The following is a 17,083-nucleotide window of genomic DNA, read 5'->3' on the forward strand; positions in this document are numbered from 1 at the left end:
CGATACAAATGATACCTCCCTTGTGTGGGTAGGCCTAGCGCCTGCGACAGGATATGCCCCAAAACACAACGTGGACACATCACAGAAAACAGAGCTGTTTTTTGCAAAGTGCCTACCTGTAGATTTTGGCCTCTGGCTCAGCCGGCACCTAGGGAAACCTACCAAACCTGTGCATTTTTTAAAACTAGAGACCTAGGGGAATACAAGATGGGGTGACTTGTGGGGCTCTGACCAGGTTCTGTTACCCAGAATCCTTTGCAAACCTCAAATTTTGGCTAAAAGAAATGCATTTTCCTCACATTTCGGTGACAGAAAGTTCTGGAATCTGAGAGGAGCCACAAATTTCCTTCCCCCCTGCGTTCCCCCAAGTCTCCCGATACAAATGATACCTCAGTTGTGTGGGTAGGCCTAGCGGCCGCGACATCAACCGCCACAAAACACAACGTGGACACATCCCATTTTTTTTAAGAAAACAGAGCTGTTTTTTGCAAAGTGCCTCCCTGTAGATTTTGGACTCTAGCTCAGCCGGCACCTAGGGAAACCTACCAAACCTGTGCATTATTGAAAACTAGAGACCTAGGGGAATCCAAGATGGGGTGACTTGTGGGGCTCTGAGCAGGTTCTGTTACCCAGAATCCTTTGCAAATCTCAAATTTTGGCAAAAATAACGCATTTTCCTCACATTTCGGTGACAGAAATTTCTGGAATCAGAAAGGAGCCACAAATTTCCTTCCACCAGGCGTTCCCATAAGTCTCCCGATAAAAATGATACCTCACTTGTGTGGGTAGGCCTAGCGCCTGCGACAGGATATGCCCCAAAACACAACGTGGACACATCACAGAAAACAGAGCTGTTTTTTGCAAAGTGCCTACCTGTAGATTTTGGCCTCTAGCTCAGCCGGCACCTAGGGAAACCTACCAAACCTGTGCATTTTTGAAAACTAGAGACCTAGGGGAATCCAAGATGGGGTGACTTGTGGGGCTTTGCCCAGGTTCTGGTGCCCAGAATCCTTTGCAGACCTCAAATTTTGGCTAAAAAAAATGCATTTTCCTCACATTTCGGTGACAGAAAGTTGTAGAATCTGAGAGGAGCCATTAATTTCCTTCCACCCAGCGTTCCCCCAAGTCTCCCGATACAAATGATACCTCACTTGTGTGGGTAGGCCTAGTGCCTGCGACAGGATATGCCCCAAAACACAACGTGGACACATCACAGAAAACAGAGCTGTTTTTTGCAAAGTGCCTACCTGTAGATTTTGGACTCTGGCTCAGCCGGCACCTAGGGAAACCTACCAAACCTGTGCATTTTTGACAACTAGAGACCTAGGGGAATCCAAGATGGGGTGACTTGTGGGGCTCTGACCAGGTTCTGTTACCCAGAATCCTTTGCAAACCTCAAATTTTGGCTAAAAGAAATGCATTTTCCTCACATTTCGGTGACAGAAAGTTCTGGAATCTGAGAGGAGCCACAAATTTCCTTACACCCAGCGTTCCCCCAAGTCTCCCGATAAAAATGATATCTCAGTTGTGTGGGTAGGCCTAGCGGCCGCGACAGGACACACCCCAAAACACAACGTGGACACATCCCATTTTTTTTCAGAAAACAGAGCTGTTTTTTGCAAAGTGCCTACCTGTAGATTTTGGACTCTGGCTCAGCCGGCACCTAGGGAAACCTACCAAACCTGTGCATTTTTGAAAACTAGAGACCTAGGGAAATCCAAGATCGGGTGACTTGTGGGGCTCTGCCCAGGTTCTGGTGCCCAGAATCCTTTGCAAACCTCAAACTTTGGCTAAAAAAATGCATTTTCCTCACATTTTGGTGACAGAAAGTTGTAGAATCTGAGAGGAGCCATTAATTTCCTTCCACCCAGCGTTCCCCCAAGTCTCCCAATACAAATGATACCTCACTTGTGTGGGTAGGCCTAGTGCCCGCGACAGGATATGCCCCAAAACACAACGTGGACACATCACAGAAAACAGAGCTGTTTTTTGCAAAGTGCCTACCTGTAGATTTTGGCCTCTAGCTCAGCCGGCACCTAGGGCAACCTACCAAACCTGTGCATTTTTGAAAACTAGAGACCTAGGGAAATCCAAGATGGGGTGACTTGTGGGGCTCTGCCCAGCTTCTGGTACCCAGAATCCTTTGCAAACCTCAAATTTTGGCTAAAAAAATGCATTTTCCCCACATTTCAGTGACAGAAAGTTCTAGAATCTGAGAGGAGCCACAAATTTCCTTCCACCCAGCGTTCCCCCAAGTCTCCCGATACAAATGATACCTCACTTGTGTGGGTAGGCCTAGCGCCTGCGACAGGATATGCCCCAAAACACAACGTGGACACATCACAGAAAACAGAGCTGTTTTTTGCAAAGTGCCTACCTGTAGATTTTGGCCTCTGGCTCAGCCGGCACCTAGGGAAACCTACCAAACCTGTGCATTTTTGAAAACTAGAGACCTAGGGGAATCCAAGATAGGGTGACTTGTGGGGCTCTGACCAGGTTCTGTTACCCAGAATCCTTTGCAAACCTAAAATTTTGGCTAAAAGAAATGCATTTTCCTCACATTTCGGTGACAGAAAGTTCTGGAATCTGAGAGGAGCCACAAATTTCCTTCCACCCAGCGTTCCCCCAAGTCTCCCGATAAAAATGATACCTCAGTTGTGTGGGTAGGCCTAGCGGCCGCGACAGGAGACGCCCCAAAACACAACGTGGACACATCCCATTTTTTTTAAGAAAACAGAGCTGTTTTTTGCAAAGTGCCTACCTGTAGATTTTGACCTCTAGCTCAGCCGGCACCTAGGGAAACCTACCAAACCTGTGCATTTTTGAAAACTAGAGACCTAGGGAAATCCAAGATGGGGTGACTTGTGGGGCTCTGCCCAGGTTCTGGTACCCAGAATCCTTTGCAAACCTCAAATTTTGGCTAAAAAAATGCATTTTCCTCACATTTCGGTGACAGAAAGTTGTAGAATCTGAGAGGAGCCACTAATTTCCTTCCACCCAGCGTTCCCCCAAGTCTCCCAATACAAATTATACCTCACTTGTGTGGGTAGGCCTAGTGCCCGCGACAGGATATGCCCCAAAACACAACGTGGACACACATCACAGAAAACAGAGCTGTTTTTTGCAAAGTGCCTACCTGTAGATTTTGGCCTCTAGCTCAGCCGGCACCTAGGGCAACCTACCAAACCTGTGCATTTTTGAAAACTAGAGACCTAGGGAAATCCAAGATGGGGTGACTTGTGGGGCTCTGCCCAGCTTCTGGTACCCAGAATCCTTTGCAAACCTCAAATTTTGGCTAAAAAAATGCATTTTCCCCACATTTTGGTGACAGAAAGTTCTAGAATCTGAGAGGAGCCACAAATTTCCTTCCACCCAGCGTTTCCTCAAGTCTCCCGATACAAATGCTACCTCACTTGTGTGGGTAGGCCTAGCGCCTGTGATAGAGCGTTCCAGCCTAATAATTTACCTGTAGTTGGACGCTCTTAGGTCGATGAATCTTTTGGCTAAGTGGGACCCTCTCCACCCTTAATCAGTCAATTTAGTTAGACCAAATAATCAATAACGAACATAAGCAATGCCCTGATCAACATAACACTTAACAATTAGTCCAGAATACATTTCGGCGAACCCTGACCTTTCAATCAGGAATAACCACACCAGTTTATTCAAAGTTAGTGAATTTATTTCCCTATATAAACAAAGCTAGCACAATATAGATGTGTCTCAACACCAAATGATAAACATAAATGAACATTAATAGCTGTCCATAACGGCGAAACAGGTGCAATCTATGCAGCATTTGAATAACAAGGCATTCAATAATAGCAATGCAAATCACTAAAACTATAATCTGTAATGAGCTAATTGCATACATTTAGTCAGCATAACAAGGTCTCAAATTGCATCGTGCGACAAATGAATCCTCATCTAACCTCAAATTAGCATCTGCATGTGGGACTTCATGCAAAAACAATTTAGCAACATTAATTTAGAAAACTCCTAGCTAGGGCCCTTATCAAAATTCAGCAGTTGGTTACCTAAAAAGAAAACACAATGCAATTGTACAATTTCCTTTCATATTTACCAATTACGATCAGCATTCAAGGAAGTCTTCGTCTCACAGGTACCGTTTCTCGATCAGCATGGGACGGGGCAAAAGGGGCAGGGGTGGACGGGGTAGTTGCCTCACGGCGGCAAGATAAAACTACTACTTCATGCAAAGGGACAAATCAAAGTTAAAGTCTCTAGGGTAAGAATCATTTAAGTCTCTTTCTCTCGATTAGAGAAAGCATCAAAGTCTCTTTCAAAATGGCGTTGCAGCAAGATGGGCCATAGTAGCTACAAAATGGCGGGCATCGGGCTGGCAATAGCTGTAATGGCTGGTAAAGGCTTCAATGGCTGGTAATGGCTTCAATGGCTGGTAATGGCTTCAATGGCTGGTAATGGCAACTTTCTTCTCGTGCACCTGGTTTAAATAGACAACAGTTCAAATCCAGTAGGGTCTTCCATTGGAGGGTTCATAGGTTGGTTTCAAATTATCCAATCAAAAACAACAGTTCTCAAGCTTTTACTTAAGCATACATTATCCTTGGAGACGGGTACGCAAGTTGCAACATTTTATACCAATTAACTCACTTTCAGAGCTTCCATTGTCCGCACCTGCAGATTGACCTTGGAGCAAAAGGAAAAAATGCCAGGCTGGCACGAAACCTTAAGATAAGCATGTGAACGATCTCAGTGGAAAAGTACAGCTTCAAGCAGAAATACACGTTTTATAGCACATTGGAAAAATACGAGCATCTAAATCGTGAGACCAGGCAACTAGGCCGAAGCCTGCACTAAAGTAATGCTAAGCTAAAACATTTCAAACAAGCAAATCATAGCACACGTTTATGATTATGTCGGATTAGTGCAATTCTAATACACCACGTTATATAAAGCACGCTTATAAATGTTGGCAAACTACTCTGAGGGCACATTTTGTCCCCGTACAATCTTTATTAGTTCGGTTAAAGTCACACATGATTATTTCACACTACGTTTATGCGTTAATAAATGTAAAACCTTCATTTCTACTTCATCAATCCCTCCTCTGATGACTACTTGTCATCACACCAAATCATGCCCACAAATTTTATTCCATTAAAATTCTGTCAGTTCTCTTTTCCTTTTGATTCCCCTAGTTTTTGCTTTGTATTCTTCTGCCATTCTTTTCATTATTTTCTCTTCCTTCCGTCTTTTAATTCTTTCCATAATCATTATTATTCCCCTTTTTATTCCCCAAATTCCAAATATGCAAATCAGTACTATTAATATTCCTTGTATTATTTTGAATAATATTCCATTCCAAATGCCACCAAGCCAACTTCCCACTGAAGCAAGTCCTTTTCCAACCTTCTCCCACACTCCTGGTTCTTTCAATTCCTTCAAGTCCGCACTCTCTTTTGTTAGATTAGCAAGCATAGTTTTAATTTTCACACTGTTGTCGGGAATATACGTGCAACAGTGGCGCGCACCAAGCATTTTGCAAACGCCGCCATCCTTTGCTAAAAGAATGTCTAAGGCAAGCCTGTTTTGAAGAGTCATAGCTCTTTCCGCTGCAAGTTCAGCATCTATCAGGATTATAGCACCTGAAAACTTTGTCAACATGTTATCCACTATAGTAGACAACTTTCTTATTTTGATAGAATTCAACACAACTCCCAATGAAGGAATCATGGCTCCAAATATATCTCCTACCACAGCAGCTGCGGTCTCTCTTTTCTGGATACGATGGGATCCAGATGTCTTTGGAATCATCGATAGGTCATCCAGTTGATAAACCTTTGGGAACACTATACCCAAATAACATCTCCCCCACCATCCCTTTGGAAGACGATAATAGGCATTATACCCACAAATGTAATATACACCTGGTATGACAGGGTCAAGTCCGTTCATCATGAATGTCCATTTGGCCTTAAAGATAAACGTATGTTTACACTCACTCGCTCCTACGAAAATGTTATCATAATAAGACTCACCACGATATATACAAAATTTCCCTACATGCCAAGCATCTAAAGCAATTCTCCCTTGTGTCTTTATTGCGGCAAAATCATAATTATTTACTGAAGTCCTCTTATGTAGTTCTTTTTCTAATTTCGCATTCATTTGTGCTCTTCTATCATCTGTGCGATCTAAAAAGCTTATTTCTATTGCAGAAAGCGAGCAGGTAAGGTTTTCCCTATGAGCGTGAGCTGTTTCAAAAGGTTGCATTGGCTCGAAAAATTCCCTCATTATTTTAGCATCCCAATCTTTAGCAATCTGGCTTAGCTGCGCTATTATAGGAACATATGCAAAGGTAACATCATAATTCGAGTAGAAGTACTGTATGTTAGTTTGACCATAAAATCTAGACATTACTATACTACACGTAATCCCGTATGTAAGAGGCATGTGGTGATAAGTCACCCCTTCCTTTACTGATGTCGGTATCTGTGTACACACATAACAATCTTTCGCATCCATTGTCTCAACATATTCTGTTAATAAGCGATAGAAAACATTATACGAAAGTTCTTTCTTATCTTGCAAGTGTCTCTCATCTAACTCTAGTCTTTTCAGTGCGGTTAGTTCAGTGACAGTAACAGGAGCAAAAGTAGAAGCGTCAATTTTCTCATTCTCACCCTTACCATGCATTCCAAGTACGATTGCCATTATTATTAGTACACATGCAATTACCAAGCCTATACACACATATTTACAATAATTCTTTCTACTGTTTTGCGTCATGATCTGTATAGAATCAGAGAGCTAGAAGCACCTATAAAGAAACTATTTAGCAATTCAGCTACAAAGCTGAACGAGCGCAATGTTCACACCGTCTTCTTCAAGAGGCCAGTCACTTATCGGTTAGCAGCATTTGTCTCAATTCGGCAATAACTCAGTCTTTTATCAGTTCAGCAAGTGTCTCATCCGGTTCAGCAATGTCTCAGCTGGTTGTTTGTATCACATTATATTGTAGCAAGCAATGTCATTTATTACCCTTTCAATCAACAGAGTCCATAAAACTTTTCTTTTCTATTGGTATCTCTTCTTCTTTGTTCTCGAGGCTAAGAGATACAAACTCGTCAGTCCAATCGTCATGAACTACATATGCCCATTCAGGACCGGAATATCTTCTGTTTGGTATCCTTTTTCTTTTCAATTTTGCCTCTCTCTTTGACTCTGCCTCACTGGTACTTTCCACTTTTGTCAAGTCCTTTTCTTCACTCGGGGGTGTTACCACGACAGTCACTTCCTTTCTTTTCTCTTTCACTTTTGGCCTTTCTCCGTCATTCAAACTCTCTTTAGTCCTTTGTTTTATTGGTGATATACTTAGTCTCCTCTTTGCACCGTGTCCATTTGATGGACCAGCGACATTTTCTGTGGAGGCTTGAACTGTTTCGTTCTGTTCTGCCTTGTCCCCTCCTTCTGGGGAACCAATCACGTTCTCTTTTTCTTTTTCTGTATCGTCCGCTTCTGGGAAAGCCCTCCTCTGATCAGGCTCTCCTGCCTTTTCACCTCTTTCGAGCCCTTCGTCACCGTTACTTTCTTCAGACTCTTTATCACTTTCAGCTGCTTCAGGCTCTTTATCACCTTCAGCTGCTTCAAGCTCTTTGCTACCCTCAGCTGCTTCAGGTTCTTTGTCACCTTCAGCTGCTTCGTCACTGTCTGAACTTTCTCCTTGGTCTTCCCCAAGTGAATCGGTCGCTTCGTCCTCAGAGAATATCTCTCTCTCTTCCGTTCCTGCCTGTTCGCTTTCAGTTTGGTTCTGCTCTGTCTCAGCGCTCAGCACTGTTTTATCAGGCACTGGCAGTTTCAGCGCTTCAACTTCCTCATCTGTGGGACACAACACTTTCTTTGTGTGACTGGCGTGAATCCAGTTGGGAACTCCCGCACACTTCACAGCGGTAGTGGTCGTCAGGATCACTTGGAAAGGGCCTTTCCAACGGGGTTCCAGACACGACTTCCTCACGTGCTTCTTTACCACGACCCAGTCACCTGCTTTCAGTGCGTGTCCTGGACCTTGGATCGGTGGCAAGGTGGTTGCTTCCACCTGGTGAGAGAAAGAGCGAACCACGTCAGCCAGACCTTTGCAGTAGTCTAACACCATATCATCTGTAATATTCAAAAGCGCGTTTGCGGGAACTGCAGGAAGTCTCGTAGCCCTGCCCATGAGAATTTCATGCGGAGACAATCCAGTCTTTCTATCAGGGGTGTTTCTCAGTGACATTAGCACCAAGGGCAATGCGTCAGGCCATTTCAAATTTGTCGATGCACATATTTTCGCCATTCTTGATTTCAGTGTACCATTCATTTGTTCCACCAGTCCTGATGCTTCAGGGCGATAGCTACAATGCAGTTTTTGCTCAATGTTCAGCGCTGCGCAAAGTAACTTTATCACCTCGTTATTGAAGTGACTTCCCCTATCTGATTCTAAAGAGATCGGGAATCCGAAACGTGGTATTAACTCCCTCAACAATAGTTTTGCAACTGTAAGGCTGTCATTTCTACGTGTGGGGTATGCCTCAATCCAGTGACTAAAAACGCACACGATCACCAACACATACTTCAGACCTCCATGCACAGGCATCTCAATAAAGTCCATCTGCATCCTACTAAATGGGCCACTGGCCCTGCCAATGTGGCTCGCGTTCACAACTGTTCCCTTTCCTGGGTTCATCTGCTGGCAAGTGACACATCGATGGCAAACTGCTTCTGCAGCTTGACGAAATCTGGGGTTAAACCAATCAGTTTTGAATAATCTTATCATGGCATCTCTCCCTAGGTGAGCTTGCCCATGATAGAACCGCGCAAGCTGTGATAAGAGACTGTTTGGCAAAACAAATTTTCCTTCATTTGAAACCCATAACTCATCTGGTCTCTTTATACATTGTGATTTAATCCAGGAATCTCTTTCATCCTCCCTGACGTTATTCTGTAATGCTTTTAATTCATCTATTGTATCTACGACCTTCAAAGCAAATGCTTCAGCTGGTTCGAGTTCTGGTTCACTTATCGAATTCCATTCGTCCTTGAGTAATATACAGTTCAAGGCACAAAATCTTGCGACTTGATCCGCATATGCATTTCCCAGAGAAACATAGTCCTGTCCTTTTGTATGAGCACTACACTTTACCACTGCAACTTCGGCTGGCATTTGAATGGCGTGTAACAATTCCCTTATTCTCTCCCCGTTTTTCACTGGGGATCCTGAAGAAGTCAGGAAACCTCTCTGTGACCATAGTTGTCCAAAGTCGTGCACAATTTCAAACCCGTACTGACTATCGGTGTAAATGGTGACTTTCATCAATGCAGACAGTTGACATGCTCTTGTAAGTGCTACAAGTTCTGCTACTTGTGCAGAATAGACTCCTTGAAGCCAGGCCGCTTCCAAGACACCTGTTACAGTACATACAGCATATCCTGCTTTCAAAATCCCCATCCCATCCCTTAGACATGAACCATCAACAAAAACGATCTGGTCATTTTCATCAAGCTTAGTATCCTTAATGTCACGTCGAGGTTTTGTGCAAAATTCAGTCACCTGAAGGCAGTCATGCTCGACGTCTTCAGCGTCCTCAATTTCAGCATTTTCACCGGGAAGCAAGGTTGCTGGATTCAGCGTAGTGCACCTTTTCAGCTGCACATTCGGTGAGCCCAGAATTATCGTTTCATAACTTGTGAGTCTTGCTCCAGTCATGTGTTGCGTTCGGGAGCGGGTCAAAAGTATCTCAACTGAGTGAGGGACCATGACTGTTACTGGGTGTCCCATCACTATTCCTTCACTCTGAGTGAGGCTGATACCAACTGCTGCTACGGCGCGCAAACACCCTGGAAGTGCTGCTGCGACCGGATCTAAAGTAGCTGAAAAATACGCTACTGGTCTGTTTATGCCACCATGGGCTTGAATCAAGACAGACAAAGAACATGCATCACGTTCATGACAAAACAATGTGAAAGGCTTTGTGTAATCAGGCATACCTAAAGCTGGAGCCCTGCACATGCATTCTTTCAATTCAATAAAAGCATCCATCTCATGTCCTTTCAGCTCAATTTGATCCAAAGCATCCTTCTGGGTCAGCTTCAGTAAAGGCTTTGCTAGAGTTGAGAAGTTGGGAATCCACTGACGACAGTAGCCCACCATTCCCAAAAACTTCCTCACCTCCCTCCTTGTCTTTGGTGGACTCATTTGAAGTACACTCGTTATTCTTTCCTTCATTATTCTCCTTGACCCTTTCTCTATCTGGTGACCCAAGTATTTCACTTTCTTCTGACAGAACTGCAATTTGGAAGGAGACACCTTGTGTCCATTTCTTCCCAAATGGTTCAACAGAGCAATGGTATCGGCTGTGCAGCCACTTTCTGTCTTTGATGCAATCAGTAAGTCATCGATGTATTGTACTAGGGTTGATTCGAATGGCAATTCTAACGTTTCCAAGTCTTTCTTTAGAATCTGATTGAATATTGACGGTGACTCAGAAAACCCTTGAGGAATTCGACACCAACTGTACACTCTGTCTAAGAATTTGAAACAAAAGAGAAATTGACTGTCCTCATGAAGAGGCACCGAAAAGAATGCTTGTGACAAGTCGATGACTGAGAACCACTCGGCATCGCAAGGGACTTGAAACATTATCACAGCTGGATTTGGTACGACAGGGCGGCATTTAATTATGATGTCATTTATTTTCCTCAAGTCCTGTACAATTCGGACCTTTCCACTCGGCTTTATTAGTCCCATGATTGGTGAATTACATGGACTGCTCAACACTTCTTTCAGTACTCCCTGCTTTACAAATTCGTCAATGAGTTGAGCAACTTTCATGAGGGTGTCTTGTGCCATGTGGTATTGTGGGGTCTGGGGAAAGGTTGCATTGGGCTTTACAGTCACTTTCACTGGTTCCACTCCTTTCATCAATCCCACCTCTTTCCCTGTCATATCCCACACTTCCTTTCCAACTGTTTCCCGTAATTCAGCTGGAATATCTTCTTCCGTTATCATCGGGAAGAGACAAATCAGAGGATACTCTTCATCGACAGTTTCCATCTCATCCCCCTCTGCACTGTCCTCTTCTTCCCCATCACTGCTCGTCTGTATCTTTATTCCCTCGTTCGAACACATAATCGAACAACCCAATTTGCACAATAGGTCTCTCCCTAACAGTGCTATCGGGCTTGAGTCACATACCACAAATTTGTGTAACCCTTGATAGTTACCAATGCTGACTGGTATCAGATCTGTAATTGGGTTTGTCAGGTGCCTCTTTGCTACTCCCACCACTTGAACTGTCCTTCCTGAGAGTGGCAAATTTGGTACTTCAATGCTCTTAACAGTTGAACGTGTGGCTCCTGTGTCAACCAGGAATGAGACACGATGACCCATTACTCTTCCCTCCACGTACGGACCCTTTTGATCAACTTCCAAGGATGCTGCAAGCACACAATCTCCTTCCTCTCCTGAACTTTCACTCTCCCATACATTGTTTATTCCACTCTCACTGTGTAATGGGAACTGTTGTACGGTGCCATTTGTATTCATTACCTGACCCGAGACCTGTGGAGGAACCATCACTTGCTGCTGACTCATTGGTGCCAAAGGTATTTGCATTTGCTGATTAGGTACCATGGGAAACTGCTGTTGCATTGGCTGCATTTGCGTCATCTGCATACGGGGCATCTGCATTTGCTGCGGCTGCATGGGCTGTAATCCCTGTAGCTGATTTATGGTCTGAAAATTTGGGTTTGGACCCCTCATTTTCGGTCCCCTCATTGTCTGAAATGCATTGACATCATTGTTTTGCTGACTGACACCTGCACCTTCCTGCACCACCATCGGGCACTCGCGTTTCCAATGACCGACGATTCCGCACACGTGACACGGCATCACCTTCTTCATTGCCTGCACACCATTCACAACAGTGTTCAAATCCGGACCATTATTCACAAAACCTCCTCTGCCTCTGCCTCTCGCCTGTGGCTGAAACGCCATATTTCCCTGCAACTGCGGCTGCGGTTGCGGTACCTGTTGTTGGAACCCTTGTAACCCTTGCAAACCTTGCAGACCTGTCTGAGCTGCTTTAAGCTGCATCATCATCACTTTCTCTTTCAACCTTTTCTGTTTCACTTCTATTTCGTCGCTACAGTATTTCGAATAATTCAGCACCTCATCAATAGGTTTCGACTGCCAACAAATCAAATGCGACTTTATCATCTGACTTATCTCTGGTCTCAGCCCTTCCACAAATCTAAACACAAAATGAAGCATGTCCTTCGCCTCTATTGTTTCCGTGCCACTGTAGTTCTTGAAAGCCTTCAACAACCTCTCATAGTAACTGTGAATCGACTGTTTAGCCTCTTGGGCCGTTCGATCTATTTTCTGCCAATCCACATTTTTCGCGGCAACCTTCGTCTTCAAATGCTCAATCACCTTGTAGTACAGGCTCATCACCATAGGTGATGGTGCACCCGTATCCCTGTCTCTCTCCGGTTCACTTGTCGGCCAACCTACAGCTCTTTTGCAATCCTCCCACAAATCTGCCGGAACCACAATCTCAAAGAGAGTGTTCAGGTCTTCCCAGAGACATTTTGCAAGCTTCACAAACCTGTCAGTCTGTTGATACCATTCAATCGGTTTCTCTCTCAGTTTGGGAAAATCATCCGTAAAAGACTGAATGTCGCTTCTATGCCATGGTACATGTATTAATTTTCCCCCTGCTGTCTCCCTCATTGGTAACATGGTTACTGCATCTCTACTCTGTGGTCTTTTCTCGTTGAGCTCTGGGACACTGTCTTTCCTCTTTTCCTTTCTCTTTACCCATCTACTTTCCCATTTGTCTAAGCACCTCCACACTTGTGCACTCTGCAACAATTCTCTAAGGTGCGCCTTCATGCCTGCCGACCTCATGTGTTCAAAATCTGTGGTCCCGAAAACCAACCTGTAGCTCCTGCTCAAGTGTTTTGTCTTGTCTATGTCAACCCCGTTTTTGTCAGCTATTTCCTGCAAGCTTTTATGTACCTTGTTCACTTCTTTCGTAATCCTGGGACATAGATATCTCAGCTCTTCTTCCAAGTAGGACTCTAACCTATTCACACCCATAGTCCCTTCCACCAATTCTTGTGCTTCCATGTTCAACCTGACCCTGTTCAGATAATCTTCTCCCTTCCCACTGGCTGAGCTTTGTGTGGAATTCAGACTGTTGAACCACTGTGTCAGCTGTTGCGCATTCAACCCCATCAGTGTAGCATTCACATCGACTGCCATTGATGGTTGCGGCAACTTTTCAGTGTTCGATGACAGCGGTATTATCAGTGGGGGACTCAACCTCACCAGTGTTGACTGAGCACATATGGGACTAAACTCCATCAAGGACCCAGATCCAGTTGGCTGAGCTGCTATCGGAGTTATCCCTGGGGTGTTTTCTATGCACCTCCTTTCTGCCCCACTCTGCAGCATTGATCCCTGACCGCTCATACCTAAGTTAGGCTGACTGTACAAAGGTACCGGTGGACCTACAGTAATGGGTAGTGATATCGCGTCTGGGTTCTGTCCATTTCCCATGTTCTGAGACATGTTCATTCCCACACTATGGGTCATCATCGCCGGCATGCCCATCTGACTCCCCATCATCTGAGCATGTGCGTTTCCCCCTGCATCTGATTTTGAGGCACCAAAAACTGAGTTGATTCAGCTTGTGCCAGTGTTGGGTTGTGACCATTCTGTCCTCCCATTACGGTTGGATCTAAAATCATTCCCGTACTGTTATCACTGCTGTAGTACCTTGGGACCTGCGGCTGATAATTTTCTGCTGGTTTCAATATGGGAACATCTGGATATATTCTCCTAACCTGCGGTATCTGCGGGGTGAACAGTAAACTCGGGTCCTTAGATCCCGATGATGCTCCTGAACTCTGAGTTTCACTGTTCTGTACCGGTGCCGGAGGGGCAGAACTGGTACTTGGACCTTGTCCACTCTCCGCATAAGGTAGTGGACGGTCGTTCAGCAATTGCATGATCAACTCCTCATCCTCTAACTCCTCTTCCCTTCTCAACTTTTCCTCGTCCTCTCTATCCTTGGAACATCTCCTGTTTGTCTTACAGGTAGCTTTCTTACCTGTCTCCTCTTCTTCCTTAGTAATTGCTGGAAACAATTTTATCCCCTGCAATACATCTGACCTCCACACCTTCTGTGCATTATCCCACCTAGCGTCCGCTAGTGTCTTTTCTACCTTCCTTATCCTAGTCTCGAACTTATTTTGCTGCTTTTGTCTAGCCATTAGTTCCCAAATTGCTAGAGCCTCAAACTGTGCTGGCCTTGGAGGTACCTTCATGTCGTACATCGCAAATCTCAAATTCTCTAGGATCCTTATATTAAAGGTCCCATGGATCGGGAACGCTACGCTCCCATGTTTCGCTGTCAACTTGTGCCATTGCTTTAGCCAAAGGCACGGAGCTACCCCCTTTTCCTCCATTACAATGTAAGCTGGTGTACCTTCCGGTGGCGTCTCCTCTCCTACGCTCGCTTTAATGTAAGACTCCCCCTTCATCGCACTCTTGAATGCCTTAAAAAATTTCATTTTTCTCGTCTTTTATTTCACAAAGTTTGTAATCAATAAGTGACTTTAATTCCCGGAATACTCTTCGGTTGCCTTTCCCCTTCCAATCGAGCCCCACGGACTGCGTCCAATCCGTGCGCGACCCTTCTCTGCAACCAACCTATCCCAGCGCGGCTCCTAGTGACGTCACACTCACACACACTGCGGCTGACAAAGCCTCGCGGCTTGTCCTCCTTCACTCGGCTCCTCTCGTAACAACTTCTAGCATGTATCGCGAGCTACCAAAAATATAAAACAGATCTGTCGGTTTACTACAGGAGGGGTAACACAATCGCTTCAGGACCTTAGGGATTTTTCACTAGCCTCGGCAGTTATTCCATCTTTCTCGGTCCCCACTTTCGCAAGCAAATCTGACCCGCAGACCTACTCTCAACTTGTCAATGATCTATTCTAGTGCACTTAGAATTTGTCAAAGCCCGAAGTCGAAGTTTCTTTCACTCTTTTACACACGTACCGACTCGTTGAACACGCCTGATCAACCTACTAAACCGACCAGACCACAACATAAAACAACATACTCCGGAGTCTCTTGACCTCGCAGGGCCCGTCTCAACAACAACAACCACGTGGACCTTTTTATGCACGAAGCGCCACATGCACATGAAGTTCGACGACTTCCCTACTCTCACAGTCGGAGTCACACCTCCGCTATTTCTATGAAGTTCGACGACTTCTCTATTTCTACACTCGGAGTCGCACCTCCGCTATTCTCTAAAATCCTCGCAACCTTTTCACACGGTCTGCGGCAATAAGCTGTGCAAGCGCAAAATCCTAACTTCTCTCGTACCGTCACTAGTACCACCAACGCCGATCTCACACCTCCATTCTCTTCATTCGCAAGCTCCGAGATCCCGGGAAAGTCGCGGTGGACTTAGCCCATCATCATTTTCTCAATCTGTTTTACCCAAGAAAATCTAATTCAACTTCTCGAGTGGGATCTCAAAAGTCGAAACCGTTAATTCAACACCATGTACTTTAATAGTACGGGGTCCCAAAAGGCGAAACCTTCCTCTGCTACCATCTACTGATAGAGCGTTCCAGCCTAATAATTTACCTGTAGTTGGACGCTCTTAGGTCGATGAATCTTTTGGCTAAGTGGGACCCTCTCCACCCTTAATCAGTCAATTTAGTTAGACCAAATAATCAATAACGAACATAAGCAATGCCCTGATCAACATAACACTTAACAATTAGTCCAGAATACATTTCGGCGAACCCTGACCTTTCAATCAGGAATAACCACACCAGTTTATTCAAAGTTAGTGAATTTATTTCCCTATATTAACAAAGCTAGCACAATATAGATGTGTCTCAACACCAAATGATAAACATAAATGAACATTAATAGCTGTCCATAACGGCGAAACAGGTGCAATCTATGCAGCATTTGAATAACAAGGCATTCAATAATAGCAATGCAAATCACTAAAACTATAATCTGTAATGAGCTAATTGCATACATTTAGTCAGCATAACAAGGTCTCAAATTGCATCGTGCAACAAATGAATCCTCATCTAACCTCAAATTAGCATCTGCATGTGGGACTTCATGCAAAAACAATTTAGCAACATTAATTTAGAAAACTCCTAGCTAGGGCCCTTATCAAAATTCAGCAGTTGGTTACCTAAAAAGAAAACACAATGCAATTGTACAATTTCCTTTCATATTTACCAATTACGATCAGCATTCAAGGAAGTCTTCGTCTCACAGGTACCGTTTCTCGATCAGCATGGGACGGGGCAAAAGGGGCAGGGGTGGACGGGGCAGTTGCCTCACGGCGGCAAGATAAAACTACTACTTCATGCAAAGGGACAAATCAAAGTTAAAGTCTCTAGGGTAAGAATCATTTAAGTCTCTTTCTCTCGATTAGAGAAAGCATCAAAGTCTCTTTCAAAATGGCGTCGCAGCAAGATGGGCCATAGTAGCTACAAAATGGCGGGCATCGGGCTGGCAATAGCTGTAATGGCTGGTAAAGGCTTCAATGGCTGGTAATGGCTTCAATGGCTGGTAATGGCTTCAATGGCTGGTAATGGCAACTTTCTTCTCGTGCACCTGGTTTAAATAGACAACAGTTCAAATCCAGTAGGGTCTTCCATTGGAGGGTTCATAGGTTGGTTTCAAATTATCCAATCAAAAACAACAGTTCTCAAGCTTTTACTTAAGCATACATTATCCTTGGAGACGGGTACGCAAGTTGCAACATTTTATACCAATTAACTCACTTTCAGAGCTTCCATTGTCCGCACCTGCAGATTGACCTTGGAGCAAAAAGAAAAAATGCCAGGCTGGCACGAAACCTTAAGATAAGCATGTGAACGATCTCAGTGGAAAAGTACAGCTTCAAGCAGAAATACACGTTTAATAGCACATTGGAAAAATACGAGCATCTAAATCGTGAGACCAGGCAACTAGGCCGAAGCCTGCACTAAAGTAATGCTAAGC

Source organism: Pleurodeles waltl, unplaced genomic scaffold (assembly GCF_031143425.1).
Source record: "Pleurodeles waltl isolate 20211129_DDA unplaced genomic scaffold, aPleWal1.hap1.20221129 scaffold_80, whole genome shotgun sequence".
In the NCBI taxonomy this organism is placed as follows: domain Eukaryota; kingdom Metazoa; phylum Chordata; class Amphibia; order Caudata; family Salamandridae; genus Pleurodeles; species Pleurodeles waltl.